The following is a 17,914-nucleotide window of genomic DNA, read 5'->3' on the forward strand; positions in this document are numbered from 1 at the left end:
AGTAATAAGTAAGTATCGAGTTATCGTCTCCACAGGGATTGTGCATGTGCTAAGTCACTTAACTTGTAAAACTATATTAACAATTTGAAAAAAGTAAAACACAATATATTTGAGAAGTGGTGTCTAAATTAAATTAAATGAAATGATCCCTAATGCAAGTTTTCCTAAGTATACAGACTATATGAATGAATTAGATTTTAGCAAAATTAAACACAATTTGCAACAATTATAACATAAATAAACTAGGAAAATTACTTTAATTAAACTCAATTTATTATCATCATGCTTAATAATATTCAAAAAAATATTCCATGGCAACTCGATCTTTCATGAGTTTGGAAACAAAATTAGGTCCTTTCGAAATCATTTACATAGTAAATATGCATTTTACTGATCCTTATTTACTAAGGGTTTCTTAGCGTTCGTGTGAGGTAATAGGGACGTGCTAGGTTTGAAACAATTTAATCACACAAATCTAAAAACTATGCAGATAATAGAGCCTGGTTAGGGTTGTTATGCAACCTACAATATAATCGGGCTAGGATCTAAATTGAGCATGCACATTTCAATTATGGGTCCATTAGCCGTCGTCTAGTTAGGATCGCTCAGCTAATTCAGGTGCATTTCAATCATGTATGAATGAAATACAGACTTGATTTTAATTTAAAATATGATCGATTGAGGCACAAACATTATAAGCATGAATCAAATAAATATTATTTAATTAAAATAATCATCCTAGCTTAAATAAAATTAAGCTATCATTTTTGCAAACAAGAACAAAGAACTCATAGCAAACATCTTTAAATTAAATTAAAGAAGAGAAAGATTAAACCCAATTTAGAGTGGCTGTCACCCAAGACTTTGACTGAAGAGGCTCCTTCACTGATGGCTCTCCAACGTGGCCGACCAAGGGCTCTTTAAGAGTCTTATTTGCTGAAATCCTTTATGCAAGGATGGTGATAGGCGTGAGAGCTAAGAGAGTTAAAATAATTGAGAGAGGAGAGAATGATTAGAAGTGAGGGATGATGGATGAATGAATGAGAGGGTTTTATTTATAGGTGAGGAGAGGGGGATAGTTCACTAAAAATAAGGGTGTTCATCCTTTGAAAAATCTCTCATGGTTGGCCAGCCATACATCAAGCAAATCAAGCTGATTTTTCCTTGATTTTTGGTCAGTTTGGATACCACAACAACTTAGGACTAAGACTCGGTCAAGTGCAAATCTTCAGGTAAATCTCTAATTTCTTCAATTCTTCAACGACCTTGTATAATTAAACCAAAAGTTGGTTTATAATCAGCCATGTGCAGCCAAAAATTGGGTTGACTTGGTCCCCACTTGGATGGTTTTGCAATTAGAAGAAAATCCTTAGACCTGTCAAAGATAGCAAATAGTTTAGACGACCAATAATTAATTTAAAAACTTTAATTAATCAATTTACTTAATTAAACCTAATTTTTATTAATGAAATATTTAAAATGAATTATTAAAGTATAACATTATATTTTATTATTTAATTTAATCATGCATGACCTACTTCATAGCTTAAAAAACATATAATATGCTTAAATTAATATAAATTAAGTCATTTTATGCATGAAAACTATATAATAAAACATAAAATCACATTTTAATATTTTCTATGTCCTAATTTCATATTTTCACATATTTCATTAACTTATTAAACAATTACTTGGTTTTAACAACAATTTCAAGAAAAAAGGAGATGAAATATATAGGAAAAATCCTATATATTTTTCTGTTTACACACCCCCAAACTTAAATCACTGCTCATCCCAAGTAATGTTCATACACAACACAAGGTCTTGCTAAGGCAAATTTTGCTAAGAGTGTAAATAGCATCAATCTTCGTTTCATAATCATGCATCAATAAATTCATGCTCATAGATCTTCTTCATTAACAAGTAACTCATATACAAACATTTTAAAAGTTTTATTCTAAGTTTCAAGATATGTCAACATGAATCATAGTTTGCATGTATGTCATAGCCATAGATAATATTATTCATTCAACACAGTTTCTCATCAATCAAGCAAAACAGTCATATTTATGATCTTCATATGTTGAACTTAGTACTTCCTCTCCACTAATGTAGGTGACATAATCATCAAATCAATAGGTCTTTTATAAGGTTGGAATGGGGCTAGGTTAAAGGTAGGGATTTTAAGAGATGGGACATTACGGTTTCCAAAATCTTAACTTTTAACATTGTTTTGGATTTCTCGAATTTTAACCTTTTTCTTCAAGTGAACCTCTGGAACACCCCCAAACTTATTTTGAACTCAAGCTCATACATTTTTCCTTTTTGAAGATAAAGTAAACTTTTCTTCACTTTTTTTATAAGCATGAGCACATACTTCTTTATGAAAAATTTCCTCAAATGTTGATTCCCAAGATACTTGAGTTAAGATAGGTGCACAAAATTAGGATAATTTTTAAAAAAAAGTAATTGGATTATAATGTAGGTTCATTGCAATCACAGGCCTTAAAAGCTCAAAATTATGGTTTCAAGGGTCTAATATAGTAAGGTTGGCTTGAAAAGGCTTAAACGATCCAAAGGCAAATGGTGCCTACATCATTTCAGATTTTTATGTCCCCTAAGATTTTGCCTCAAGAAAGTTACTAAGTCAATTCTAAAAATATAAACCTTCATGCATGCCTGATCTCAAGAGAAACTAAGTTTTCATGGCAAACATTACCTAAGACTAAAATCATAAAAAATATTACGTTCTTTACGATAACATACAATCACTCAGATAAAATCGTCATCATACTTGCATACAAACTATCTTATTAAAAAGAGTTTCTCTAATCATTCATTTATTAAAAAATTCTTATCAAAGAAACAATTGAAACATACTTGAAAATTTTAAAATTTAAGCAATTTATTTGTCTTACCCCCCTCAAAAAGAAGCAATGTCCTCATTGCAAGAACAAAGTAATGAATGAAAACTGAACACCAGGTAGGGTTGTAAAGAAAGAGAGGTGAGTAATTAAGACTGCTTAAATACCAAGTCTTTCCTAATAACCCAATCCTAGCCATGTTCATTCCCATTACCACATCACTTAGTCTTATTCTTTCTAAAGAAGTATTTATTTATGCTTGCTATATTTTATTTTGAAAAGATTAAATCCTAATTTCTAAAGAAATAAATTCCTAAAGACCTAAAAAATACAATTAGATAAATAACAAGACAAGAATCCCCCCTTTTATTTTTCTGACTCATTCCCCTTGTCTTCTTTAGTTCCATCTCCGCTTGCATCGTCAATATCTTTCGTCCATGTCTCAAAGATAGCATTTGGGAACTCAAGAACATAAGTGTTAGAGATATTCTTAAAAGTATTTCAAATTGAATCATCCCTAATTTTTGCATATTTCCAGTGAGTTTGTTGTTGACTGTGCATGAACTTGCATATATCCATCAAAATTGACAGTTCTGATTTCTTTGAAGTACTTGTAGGAGTCGGCATTGGAGTCATAAATTTTGGTTCAACACTTAGCTTGACTGGTTCTTCTTCTAGCTCAACCCTTGGTTCAGAGTTTTCAGCTTGTTTAGCTAGTTGATGACTATTTGGTTCCTTATCAGATTCTCCTTCTTCAAAGTTTGTAACTGAATCAGCTTCAGTTTTAGTTTTATTTGTTGACTCTTCGATTTTTGGCTCTGTTGGTTCCTCTTGCTAGCCTTGGTTCAGCTCATGCACTCTCTCTACTAACCTTTCAAGATCATGACTTGTAATGCACCCTTGAACGCACTGCCCCTTCAGATTTGCTTGTGTTTTAACACGAGCCCTTAAGCAAAGTGAAGTAATTAATGATGGGAAATAAGCACTTCCTGTCTTTTTAGCATAATCATGAATCTCCGTGAGGATAATTTTCCCAACATTAATGGACTTTTCTATCAAAATTGCATATAACAAGAGCATTCGTTCCATCAAGATGGTGGAACTATGTGAGATAGGCATAAAACTGTAGTGAACAAAATCGAACCATACCTTCTTTATTGGTTTTAAGTATTCTCTTTGACAAGAATGGCTTCCATACTTTCTTATAATCCATTGGGATCCGGATTTGTCACAACATCAAACACTTGTTGAAGAAAATCCTAGTTGATATTGTTCATCATTGGGTAGTACTCATCTTCCTTAACATTAAGTAAATTAAAAAAATCATTGATGGATTTAGAAGTAAGAGGTACCTTTTTCTTTCGAACAGTTACTTTAGTAGCATCTTGTGTAGTCAAACTAGCATAGAATTCTTGAACTAGTTCATCATCGGGAAGTGAACGAGCATCACAGAATTGTTCCCACTTGAGAGCATTGATTATCTTTCTTATTAGCACAAGGACAACCATCACATCATTGCTCTTCAAGTTAAAACCTTTCTCCGACATCATAGGTTGATGCTTGAAGATTGAATAAAACGCTCTTTCACTTTTTCATCGATTAAAATCAGATTTTCAGGAGTAGTCTTTGACGATCTAGTTCTCTTGCGAGACATGGTATTTTTCTGAAAATTCGGCAAAGTTTCTACTTGCAGAGGCAGAAGAGAAATCAACAAGAGAGGGTGGAACTTGCTTCGGCAAACCTTGTGACGACGAAGGAGTTACGGTGGTAGTGGCAACGTGTGGCAGCAATGGTGGTGTGCAGCGGTAGCGTTGATGCTCCGGTGATTCTCTTGCGGCAACACTAAGTAGTTTCAGCAAAAGAAAAGAAAGAGGCTAGGGATTTCTTTCGGGATTTGAGGCTTGTAGCACAAAAAGAGAGATTTTAAGAAATTTTAGGGTGTAAGCATATTGCTTTGAGGGATATGAAATTTAGTAGAATGAATAAGGGTTTATATAGGGAAAAATTAGGGCAACATGTAGCAAAAATTTAGCTACATTAAAGTTACTTGGGTGGCAAGTAATGGTGTGACGGCAAGGGTAAAATTTTTTCCCCTTTTTTGCTGACTTGGGCCTCAAACTCAGACTGTTTCTTAAAAGAACTGGTTAGTACTTGGGCCAAACTTGACCCTCTTTATTAACATAAAAATTTGAAATCAAACAAAATAAATTAAAGTAGAAAAAACATTTTAAAACTTAATTCGAAAGTTTCTTCTAAACAAATTACATTAAATTAATTCCCAGGAAAGGTTGGAGGGGTCACAATGGTCCCGCTTAAGTACCAATCTCCTTAGACAAAATTAATTAAATGTACTTAATTAAGAATATAAATTCTAATTATTTATTTATTTTCAAGACAAGTTTATGAAAAATCAAGGGTCTGTTAATTCGAACGAGGATTCAAATCGCTCAACTTCACCATCCTAGTAGTGTTTGAGACGTTGACCATTGACTTTAAACGTACCTCTGTAATTGCCGTACAATTCAATAGCTCCATAAGGATAAAATCAGTGGATGGTATAAGGTCCTTTCCATCGGGATTTCAGCTTCCTAGGAAATAACCTCAGCCTTGAATTAAACAACAACACCTTCCGACCTTCTTTAAAATCGCGAGGTTGTATATGACTATCATGCCGTCTCTTTGATCGTTCTTTACACATTTTGGCATTCTCATAAGAGAACAACCTCATCTCTTCCAACTCATCAAGTTGTAACATCCTTCTCTCACCGGCTTGCTTAAGATCAAAGTTCAACTGCTTCAAAGCCCAGTGAGCTTTAATCTCTAATTCTAATGGCAAATGACATGCCTTTCCAAAGACTAACCGATAAGGATTCATTCCTAACGGAGTCTTAAATGTTGTGCGATAGGCCCATAATGCATCATCGAGCCTTCGAGACCAATCTTTTCTGTTAGGGCGTACTACCTTTTCTAGGATACCTTTCATTTCACGGTTCACTCTTTCAGCTTGTCCATTAGACTGGGGGTGATAGGCAGTAGCAATCTTGTGCTTCACATCATATTTGTCAAGTAATCACTTAAGCCATTTGTTTACAATGTGAGAACCTTCATCACTAATAATAGCTCTTGGTGTTCCAAATCGTGTAAACACATGCTTATGAAGGAATCGCATGACTACCTTAGCATCATTTGTATGGTACGCTTCAGCTTCAACCCATTTGGATACATAGTCCACAGCAACTAAGATGTATTTGTTCCCATATGAAGAAGGAAATGGGCCTAAGAAGTCAATGCCCCATACGTCAAACAATTCAATCTCCAAAATGTTTGTCAAGGGCATCTCATTCCTCCTTGATATATTTCCAGTCCTTTGGCATTTATCACAGTTCTTCATATAAGCATAAGCATCTTTAAATAGTGTCAGCCAAAAGAAACCTGCTTGCAAAATCTTTGCTGCAGTACGTGACCCACCAAAGTGTTCCCCTCTTGGAGATGAATGGCAATGATATAAGATCTTGGCAATCTCACTTTCTGACTATATTATCTGCACACTGTTTAAACAAAAACTAATCCTCCCAAAAATAATACCGACTATCATGAAGGAATTTCTTCCTTTGCTGGTATGTCATTTCTCGAGGAATTATTCCATATGCAAGATAATTGGCAAAATCAGCAAACCAGGGTATTTCATGAATACGACTTACCACAAATAAGTGCTCATCTGGGAAATTCTCATTGATAGGCACACTAGATTCAGTTACCTCATCTTGCTCCAATATTAATAGATGATCAACTACTTGATTTTCAACAAATTTTCTATCTTGGATCTCAAGGTCAAATTCTTGGAGTAAAAGTATCCAACGAATTAGCCTTGGTTTTGTATCTTTCTTCGTGAGCAAGTATTTAATGGCTGTATGGTCAGTAAATACTGTAACTTTGGTACCTATAAGATATGAACGAAATTTGTCAAAAGTAAAAACCATAGCAAATAGTTCCTTTTCAGTTACCGTATAATTTAGTTGGGCTCCCGTCAAAGTTCTACTTGCAAAGTAAATAGGGTATAATACTTTATTTCTTCTTTAACCCATCACAGCTCCAACAGTGTAACCACTTCCATCGCACATCAACTCAAAAGATGAGTTCCAATCAGGTGTAATGATTATTGGGGCTGTAATTAACAGATTATTTAGATTTTCAAAAGCTTCCAAACATGCTTTGTTGAAATTGAACATTGTATCTTTCTCTAACAACAAACACTGTGGCTTAGAAATTTTTGAGAAATCCTTGATAAACCTTCGGTAAAAACTGGCATGGCCTAAGAAACTTCTGACTCCGTTCACATTAATTGGGGCCGGTAATCTTTCAATTACGTCCACCTTTGCTTTATCAACTTTAATTACTTTCTTTGAGATCTTATGACCTAAGACAATCCCTTTCTTAACCATTAAATGGCATTTTTCCCAATTAAGGACAAGATTCGTCTCTTCGCATCTCTTCAGTACCTTAGCCAAATTACTCAAACTGATATTATAAGTGTTACCAAAAATAGAAAAATCATCCATGAAAACCTTAACAAAATTTTTGACCATATTAGTAAATATTGCCATCATGCATCGTTGAAAAGTTGTAAGTGCATTGCATAAACCAAAAGGCATTCGCCTAAAAGTAAATGTACCATATGGACAAGTAAAGGTTGTTTTATGTTGGTCCTTCGGGGCTACAACTATTTGGTTATATCTCGAATAGCCATCTAAAAAAAATAGAATTCATTACCCGCTAGTCGATCTAACATCTGATCCATAAAAGCCAACAAAAAATGGTCCTTCCGAGTGACTTTATTCAGCTTTCTGTAATCAATATAGGTTCTCCAACCGGTAACAGTTCTTGTTGGAATTAACTCGTTATGCTCATTTTTAATAATCGTGATTCCACCTTTCTTCAGCACACACTGCACCGGACTTACCCACGAACTATCTGAAATAGGATATATGATTCCTGCATCTAAACATTTGATCACTTTCTTTCTAACAACTTCTTTCATAATAGGATTGAGCCTCCTTTTCCCATTAATTCGAGTTTTTTCACCTTCTTCTAAAATAATTTTGTGCATGCAAAATGAAGGGCTTATACCTCGAATATCAGTTATGGTCCAACCAATTACTTTCTTAATTTCTTTAGAACAACAACTAGTTGCTCCTCTTGATCTTTCGTCAGTGCTGCTGAAATAATCATAGGCAAAGTAGAATAATCACCTAAATACACGTATTTCAAATGGGAAGGAAGTACCTTTCGTTCGAGTTTAGGTGGTTCTTCGATTGACAACTTGGGTTGCACAAATTCTTTGACTTTCAATGCCAACGGTTCAAACCGTGTGGATTGAATATAATTTCTCGGATGGGCTTCCATCAAAGCCATGTTTTCTTCACCTTCTTCATCCTCCAAAGGGTTAAGATCTAAAGCTTTCTCTAATTAATCTTCTTCAAAATTGCTTTCTAAAGAAACCAAGGTTTCTATCTCTTCCATAACTGAACACTTCTTTGCCGAATCGGGAAATTTCATTATTTTAAGAATGTTAAAGGTTACCTGATCGTCTTAAACTCACATGGTGAGTTCACCTTTCTGTACATCAATTAACGTTCTTCTCGTGGCTAGGAAAGGTCTCCCAAGGATAATTAGTACTTCCTTATCTGCTTCAAAATCTAAAATAATAAAATCAGTAGGAAAAATAAATTTATCGACTCTTACCGAAACATCCTCGATCTTTCCTTCGGGATATGCTAAGGATCGATTCGCTAGCTCAAGCGTTACAGCTGTAGGTCTTACTTCACCTATTCCTAACAAATTGAAAATAGACTTAGGCATCAAGTTGATACTCGCTCCTAAGTCACACAAAGTTTTACCATAGTAAGATTCGCCAATGTTACAGGTTATAGTAAAGCTTCCTGGGTCTTTCAATTTCGATGGCAGTTTGTTCTGTAGGAACACACTGCACTCCTTTATCAAGGCAACAGTCTCATACTCACTCAGTCATTTTTTTCTTAGACAGTATATCATTCATAAACTTCACATAATTCAGCATTTGTTCTAAAGCCTCCACTAACGGAATGTTGATGTGTAAATACTTTAGAACAACCAAAAACTTCTTGAATTAAACCTCTTGTTTCTACTTGTGTTGCTGCAATCTTTGCGGATATAGTGGTGATGGAACTTTCGGTTGAACTGGACAACTTTTTTGAGTAGGTAAATCTACATCCAAAGAAGATGTTAAAATATCTGAATTCACTAAGTCAGGGTTTACCTTGTCAGACTTTGCAGATTCTGATTCCTTTGGTGTAGGAAATTCAACAATTGGTTAACTTTCCTCCTTTTCAACATGCTCATCTTCGACATCAATCAATCGGGGTTCCAGAGTCTTTCCACTGCGCAATGCCACTGCCTTGATATGTTATTTACCCAAATTTCTTGGATTCTCAGTATCGCTCGGCAAGGTTCCTTGCGGTCTATTACGAAGCTCCGTAGCTAACTGACCCATTTGGTTTTCCAAATTTTTCAGTGTTACTGCTTGGCTTTGGATCAAAGTGTCATTCTTTGCTATGTACGCTTTCAACAAGTTCTCCAAACTGTTAGATACCTCATCTTGAGGTGGTTTTGGAGCTTGCTGATTAAACCCTTGAAACTGTTGGGTCTTTTCTGCAATGAGTTGTGGTTTGGTCCATTTCATTGGTTGCTCCAAGAAAAGTTAGGATAATTACGCCATGAAGGATTGTAGAAGTTGGACTAGAGTCCTTGTTCACTCCTATTTTGATATTGGTTCCCAACATAGTACACTTACTCGGGATTTGATGGACAATTCTCAAAAGTACGACTTTCCCCATAGTACACACAGGAAACTACTTCAAACGGACTTGTTGGCTGAGCTACAAAATTATTAGTACTATTAGCGGTTAACGGTTTTAACATAGAGGAAATAGACGATAACTGAGCTGATAATGAAGTGAGAGAGTCAACTTCATGAACTTTGGCTACTCGTCTTCCTGAAGCTGTTTGACTTGTTGGCCATTAATAGTTATTACTAGCGATCCTCTCGATGATCTCATAAACCTCATTATAAGACTTAGACAAAATTGCACCATTCGCGGAAGCATCTACCATCAATCTTGTATGTGCATTGAGACCATTATAGAATATCTTCAACTGGATACAATGAGGAATCCCATGATGAGGACATTTACGAAGTAACTCCTTGAATCACTCCCAAGCCTCATACAAAGACTCGTCATCTAGTTGCTGGAAAGTTGTGATCTCGTTCCTCAACTTAGCATTTTTGCTAGGTTTAAAATGCTTAACCAAAAATCTCTCTGCTAATCCTTGTCATGTAGATATGCAACTTGGTGCCAATGAATTGAGCCATGCTCGTGCTCGATCTCGCAATGAGTACGGAAACAACTTAAACCTCAGTGCGTCTTCAGTCACACAGACTATCTTGAATGAATCACTCACTTTCATAAACAATTGAATGTCGAGATGTGGTTCTTTTGTGGGCATACCACTAAATTGGCCCACCGTTTGTAGCATTTGAAACATCACTAGTTTCAATTCAAACTGGGTTGCCTCAATATCTGTCCTTCTAATTCCTGGGTTTAACTCACTGAAAAGTGGCACAGCATATTGTCTGATGCATCGATCCCTATCATCGGCAATGAGGATGGGATTTCGTACATAATCGGCTTCATTACCTTGGTCTTGATTCTGATTTCCAAGGTCCATCTCGACTTGTCTTTGAGCTGTTCGTTCACGTCTTCTTTGTCTGAAAGTTCGCTCAATTTTAGGGTCTACAGGGAGTAAATCGATAATTCAATCTATGCTCATAAACACCTGAGAATAAATTCACAAAAATTAAAAAGAATATGTTAGTAATGTTAAAAATAAATCAAATTGAAAAAAAAGTAATTTCACGAAAAAAATGACTATCGTAATAGTTGACAATCCCCAGCAACGGCGCCAAAAACTTGTAACGCTCGGGTTTGTGAAAGTGTACACAGTCGTTATCAAGTAATAAGTATCGAGTTATCGTCTCCATAGGGATTGTGCTTGTGCTAAGTCACTTAACTTGTAAAATTATATTAACAATTTGAAAAAAGTAAAACACAATATAGTTGAGAAATGGTGTCTAAATTAAATTAAATGCAATGATCCCTAATGCAAGTTTTCCTAAGTATGCAGACTGTCTGAATGAAGTAGATTTTAGCAAAATTAAACACAATTTGCAACAATTATAACGTCAATAAACTAGGACAATTTCTTTAATTAAACTCAATTTATTATCATCATGCTTAATAATATTCAGAAAAAAATTCCATGGCAACTCGATCTTTCATGAGTTTACCAAATTATGTCCTTTCGGAATCCTTTACTTAGTAAATACGCATTTTACTGATACTTTTTTGCTAAGGGTTTCTTAGCATTCATGTGAGGTAACAGGGACGTGTTAGTTTTGAAACAATTTAATCACACAAATCTGAAAACTATGTAGATAACAGAGCTTGGTTAGGGTTGTTATGCAACCTACAATTTAATCGGGTTAGGATCTAAATTGAGTATGCACATTTCAATTATGCGTCCATTAGCCGTCGTCTGGTTAGGATCGCTCAGCAAATTCAGGTGCATTTCAATCACGTATGAACGAAATACAGACTTGATTTTAATTGAAAATATGATCGATTGAGGCACAAACATTATAAACATGAATCAAATAAATATTATTTAATTAAAATAATCATCCTAGCTTAAATAAAATTAAGCTATCATTTTTGTAAACAAGAGTAAAGAACTCATAGCAAACATCTTTAAATTAAATTAATGAAGAGAAAGATTAAACCCAATTCAGAGTGGCTGTCACCCTAGACTCTAACTAACGAGTCTCCTTCACTCCGCTCCTTCTTTAATGGCTCTCCAACATGGTCGAACAAGGGCTCTTTAAGAGGCTACTTTTTTGAAATCCTTTATGCAAGGATGGTGATAGGCGTCGGAGCTAAGAGAGTTGATGGAATTGAGAGAGGAGAGAATGATGAGAAGTAAGGGATGATGGATGAATGAATGAGAGGGTCTTATTTATAAATAGGGGTGTTCATCCTTTGAAAAATCTCCCATGGTTGGCCGACCGTACATCAAGCAAATCAATCTGACTTTTCCTTGATTTTTGGTCAGTTTGGATGCGACAACAATTCAGGACTGAGACTCGGTCAAGTGCAAATCTTTAGGTAAATCTCTAATTTCTTCAATTCTTCGAGGATCTTGTATAAGTAAACCAAAAGTTGGTTTATAATCAGCCATGTGCAGCCAAAAATTGGGTTGACTTGGTCCCCACTTGGATGGTTTTGCAATTAGAAGAAAATCCTTAGACATGTCAAAGATAGCAAATAGTTTAGAGGACCAATAAATTAATTTAACAACTTTAATTAATCAATTTACTTAATTAAACCCAATTTTTATTAACAAAATATCTAAAATGAATTATTAAAATATAACATTATATTTTATTATTTAATTTAATCATGCATGGCCCACTTCATAGCTTAAAAAATATAATATGCTCAAATTAATATAAAATATATCATTTTATGCATGAAAACTATATAATAAAATATAAAATCACATTTTAATAATTTCTGTCCTAATTTCATATTTTCACATATTTCATTAACTTATTAAACAATTACTTGGTTTTAACAACAATTTTAAGTAAAAAGAAGATGAATTATATAGGAAAAATCTTATATATTTTTCTATTTACAATAACACATCAAACAGCCAATTTAACTCACATTTCAGTGTTTATAGTTCATATAAACTTACCTGGCTAAAGTGCAGATATGTCAAAGTACAGGGGCATTTTTGGTAATTTTCTATTCTCTTCGATTTTTCACCCGATCTTGATCTAAATTAATAATCCATTCAATCTATTAATTTAAACAATAAAATAATGTATTTTATGCAATATAGTCATTTTTGACTTTTTTACAAAATTACCCCTAAATTTTACTTTTATTCAATTTAGTCTATGAGCCTAAAACATGGAAATTAACCATTTTTACCAAAAATTGAGCCTAGAAAAATACTCATGGAATCCAATACAGCACATTATTTCAATAATTTCACATCAAATCCTTGTACTTTTGCTATTTTAACAATTTAGTACCTAATCAGAAAATTCATCAAAAATCACTTAACAAAATATTTTTAAATACCAACTAATATTTCAAATTCATCATTTAATATCAAAAATCACTAGATTCATCAATGGCAACATTCACAATCTTTAACAGTTTCAAAATCTAAGACACGAGCTAGCTAGACCTAGTTGCAACGATCTCAAAAACATAAAAATTATTGAAAACAGGGCTAAAACGGACTTACATACATCACAAGGTAAGCCGAAGCTTCAAGGTCTTTCATGGAGTTTTTCTCCATTCAAAATCGGTGAATAAGACATTAATTTGATGATAAAATATTTTGGTTTTATTTATTTTCATTAATTATCAAATTACCATTTTACCCTTGGGTAATAAATAAATAAAACACCAAAGTCATGTCCATATTTTTTCACTAACCTCTTGAATGGTATAATTACCATTTAAGTCTCTTTTCCTTTATTCAATTAACCATTTAATCACTCAAATCAAATAGTGATCAAAATTTTACATCTTTTACAATTTAGTCCTTTTTAATTAATTAACTATCGAAACGTTAAAAATTTTCAACAAAAATTTAATACCACTTTAATGATACTCCGTAAATATTTATAAAAATATTTATGGCTTGGTTTATAGAAATGAGGTCCCGGTACCTCATTTTCCTAAACAATTTGACCTTAAGGTCATACCACTCGAACTTAATAACTCGCTTATATAACATTAATCATTATATAAAAACCTTTTTAAAACCATGTTTGACTTGTAAATATTAAATGATAATATTTACGAACTTACTCGTCAAATTTGGTGACCCCAAAACCACTATTTTTGACACCACTGAAAAACGGGCTGTTACATTCTTTATCATTATTGTTATTAGTAAAAAAAAGATGTTCTTTTGGTAAGGTTTTATTCGAGGAATTCTTGTTGGTTCGATTGCGCTTTGATGATTTCTTTTGGGGATTTCTGTTAGGGGAGGATCTCGAGCTATATAAATCTCTTCCGACAAATTGAGTACCTTAGTAATTGCTTTCTAGGTAAGGGTTGATTTTTCTAGCGATTTTAGCCGAATGAATGTTTTGAGTTCCTTGAAATTATATTAGATTACTTGATATTTTGGCTTTAATGAATTCTTTTGGTGTCGTAATGAGATTTGGTAGTGTTGCTTTTGAGTCAGCACCGGAAAACAATCAGGTGTGTATTTCTAACCTGAAACCCCCGTGAATAAAACTGGAAAATTTGGAAAAAAACTCCCCAAGAAATTTGAAACCATTCTTTGTCACACAGCCGCATTGTAACACCCCGTACCCGAGACCGTTGCCGGATTCGGACACGAGGGGTTCACAGACTAAATTCGCTTACTATCGCAGTCCATTTTAAAAATTTCCAGGCAGTTGGCTAACTGCGTCACTGTCACTTTAAAAATCATATCTTGAGTTTCACAACTCGAAAATAAGTTTCGTAATTTTTCCCTGAAACTAGACTCATATGCCCATCTACATATTTTTTTCTAGAATTTTTGGTCGGGCCAATTAGTACAGTTTATTCGTTAAATTCTCCCCTGTTACAGGGTGCGACTACACTGACCTTCATGCATTACGATTTGGATATCTCCCTGCACAGAGTTTCAATACTAATTCCGTTTGTTTCTATAGAAACTAGACTCAGAGAGGAATCTATACATATATGGCATGACTCCTAATTATCTCTGGTTAATTTATAATGAATTTCCAAATTCGGAACAGGGAATCCAGAAACCGTTCTGGCCCTGTCTCACGAGAACCTGAATATCTCTTAACATACTGTCCATATGATCGTTTCGTTACTTTCCTATGAAAATAGATTCATCAAGGTTCGCTTACATAATTTATTCACTATTTAATTCCATTCCTACTATTTTTAGTGATTTTTCACATCCACATCACTGCTGCTGCTAGCATCTGTTTTTTTTTTTAAGGTAAACTTTACCTATTTCATGATCCTCCATGGATCAACTAGAGTTTGTCATACATATTCCAAAAGTGATCAAGAATAACCCTTCCCATGGCTAACCGTTACCAACATTTCCATACCTCTCGACGGACAACATACAAAACGATTATAATGCTATGATCAAAGTATATTTAAGCCATTTTCGCATGGCTATCCAAATTTACACAAAACCGAAGGGTACATGACCAACAACAAAAGGGTAGTCCTATACATGCCATTTCAAAGTTCAACCAAAATTGTACCAAAAGGGGGCTTTGATAGTGTGGGAGACTTCGACTTCCAAAAATCCCGAGTCCGATAGCTGATGAACCAAAATCTATAAAACAGAGATTCAAAGAACGGAGTAAGCATTTAATGCTTAGTAAGTTTGAAGCAGTGTCAACAGATAACAATCAAATTATAACATAGTTGTTCGTATTTTTTATTTCACTCTTCCTTCGGGCATACCATCCCTTTACCGAATATGCACATCTCATCATATACAATAGGCAGATAAACTTTCAGATAAAAGTGAGCTCATGTGACATAGATATATCGTATGATTTCACATAACCTCTCACACTGATCCGATGTCACATAATCATAGGAATAGTCTCATAGATTGCTCTCGTATGCATCACATAACTACCTTATGATTTAGTGCAAATCAAGCTCACATATAAACTTGGAGTACATACCTGTTTAACCTTTCGCATTGAATATATTTATAAGCAATTCTTATTACGAAGTCTTACCCGGACATAATCTCCACACGAAGTTATCGGGTCTTACCCGGACAAAATCCCCACACGTAGTCATCGGGTCTTTAGAGCTCGGATATAGTACGAGCACGAAGCTTACGGACATTAATCAGTGATAATATTCTTGCATAAAGCCTGCGGGGTTTTAACCCGAATATAGTACTGACACAAATGCCCTTCGGGACTTATCACATTTATACACTTTCACATCCATCACGTTGGCCACTCGGCCCTGTCACATATATACACTTTCACATTCATCACATCGGCCATTAGGCCTTATCACATATATACACTTTCACATTCATCACATCGGCCATTAGACCTTATCACATATATACACTTTTGTACAATTTATAATGATTTTCTAAATACAGAACAGAGGATTACAGTGTCATTCTGCGCTGTCTCACACAACTTTAAGTATCTCATTATCGGAAATTCCTTTGCTTACACGGTTTCTTTTATAAGAAACTAGACTCATTAAGGTTTAATTTCATGTCTCATTCAGCCTCTAATTCAAATCCATAAATTTATGGTGATTTTCTAAAGTCACGTTACTGCTGCTGTCCTAAGCAGACTATTTCAAATTACCCTTAAATTCCCAAGCTCAAACACTTAAGAACTTACCATTTGAACTTAGAACATATCATGGCCACATCATATCTTATTAAATCAACTCATCATTTCCTATTATAATTGAATTTACTCAATGTTTAATCACTTAAAACTTACCTCGGATGTTGTCGAACGATTTCGGCGGCTATTCGACCACTTTTTCCTTCCCTTTATCGGATTTAGTTCCCCTTTGCTCTTGAGCTTAATTCAAACAAATTTAACTCATTAAAGTCTCATTTTGCTAGCTTATGGCCGAATATACACATAACTTATGTACTTATTCATGTGGCCGAACATACATGTCTATGTGGGGGCCGATTGCATCACAACACCATACCATTTCAATTTTTGGTCATGGTTAAACAAAGAACTTAATGTCTCACTCAAAAATGCTAAAAAGAAGATTCAAGAATCATCAATCCACCATCACATGAACCATTACAAAGCTTCACTTTTAGCATGCAAATGATTACAACACCAATCCACCTTGGCCGAATATCATCTGCATGACATAGTAAAGATTTGAACCATGGGCTATTTAGAACTCAAGCTAACTACTAAAACATGCATGCATCTCATGGAACATCATCAAACATACCTTAGTCTATCAAACCACCATAGCCGATTTCCTCAAAGCTCTTTTTCCTTCTTTTTCTTTCTCCTATTCGGCCAAGAACAACATGAGAGCCTTTCTCTTCTTTTTTTTTTGTCATGCATGAGAATGATGAACACATTTTTTTCTCTTTGTTTTTTTCCTTCAATTTCTTATTAGTTTATTGCCCATGCTTCTTATTTTATTCTTCCATTAACACAACATGTTTCATGACATGTTTTGCCCATGCTTCTTATTTTATTTTTCCATTAACACAACATGTTTTGCCCATGCTTCTTATTTTATTTTTCCATTAACACAACATGTTTCATGACATGTTTTGCCCATGCTTCTTATTTTATTTTTCCATTAACACAACATGTTTTGCCCATCATCCCTTGTCATGGCCGGCCACTAGTACTTAAATGGGGGGAAATTGACATGCAAGTCCACCCCTTTGATTACATGCACTATTAGGCCACTTGCATATGCCTAGCACATTTCTAAATTTTCTCACATAAGTCCTATCAACTAAATTCACATGCAATTAACTAAATCGAAGCTTAAAACTTTCACACATTTATATTCACATATTTTAGGCAATAATTATCACATTCAAATAATTTGGTGACTCGGTCTAGCGGTCCCGAGACCGCTTTCCGACTAGGGTCACTTTAGGGGTGTCACAACTCTTCCCCCTTTAGGGATTTTCATCCCCGAAAATTTCTACCGATGCGTAGTTTAGGATAACGTCCTCTTATTGAATTATATTCATATAAACATTAGCTCATCGATAGCAATTGTAATTCATTATTGATTTCATAAGCAATAATCACTTAATTTAATTCACAAATGCATTTCAAACACATATTAAGCACATATTAACATGTATAATTCACATCATCAACCCACATA

General features: G+C 34.3%; 1 non-coding gene across 1 annotated transcript; it reads left to right on the top strand.

The window, feature by feature from the left end:
• Positions 1–10,074: 10,074 nt before the first annotated feature.
• Positions 10,075–10,181, top strand: LOC121216677 (small nucleolar RNA R71). Its single transcript, XR_005912856.1, has one exon. It is a non-coding gene; the product is annotated as a small nucleolar RNA R71 (small nucleolar RNA).
• The last annotated feature ends 7,733 nt before the right edge of the window (positions 10,182–17,914 follow it).

The sequence above is a fragment of the Gossypium hirsutum genome, chromosome D04 (genome assembly GCF_007990345.1).
Source record: "Gossypium hirsutum isolate 1008001.06 chromosome D04, Gossypium_hirsutum_v2.1, whole genome shotgun sequence".
In the NCBI taxonomy this organism is placed as follows: domain Eukaryota; kingdom Viridiplantae; phylum Streptophyta; class Magnoliopsida; order Malvales; family Malvaceae; genus Gossypium; species Gossypium hirsutum.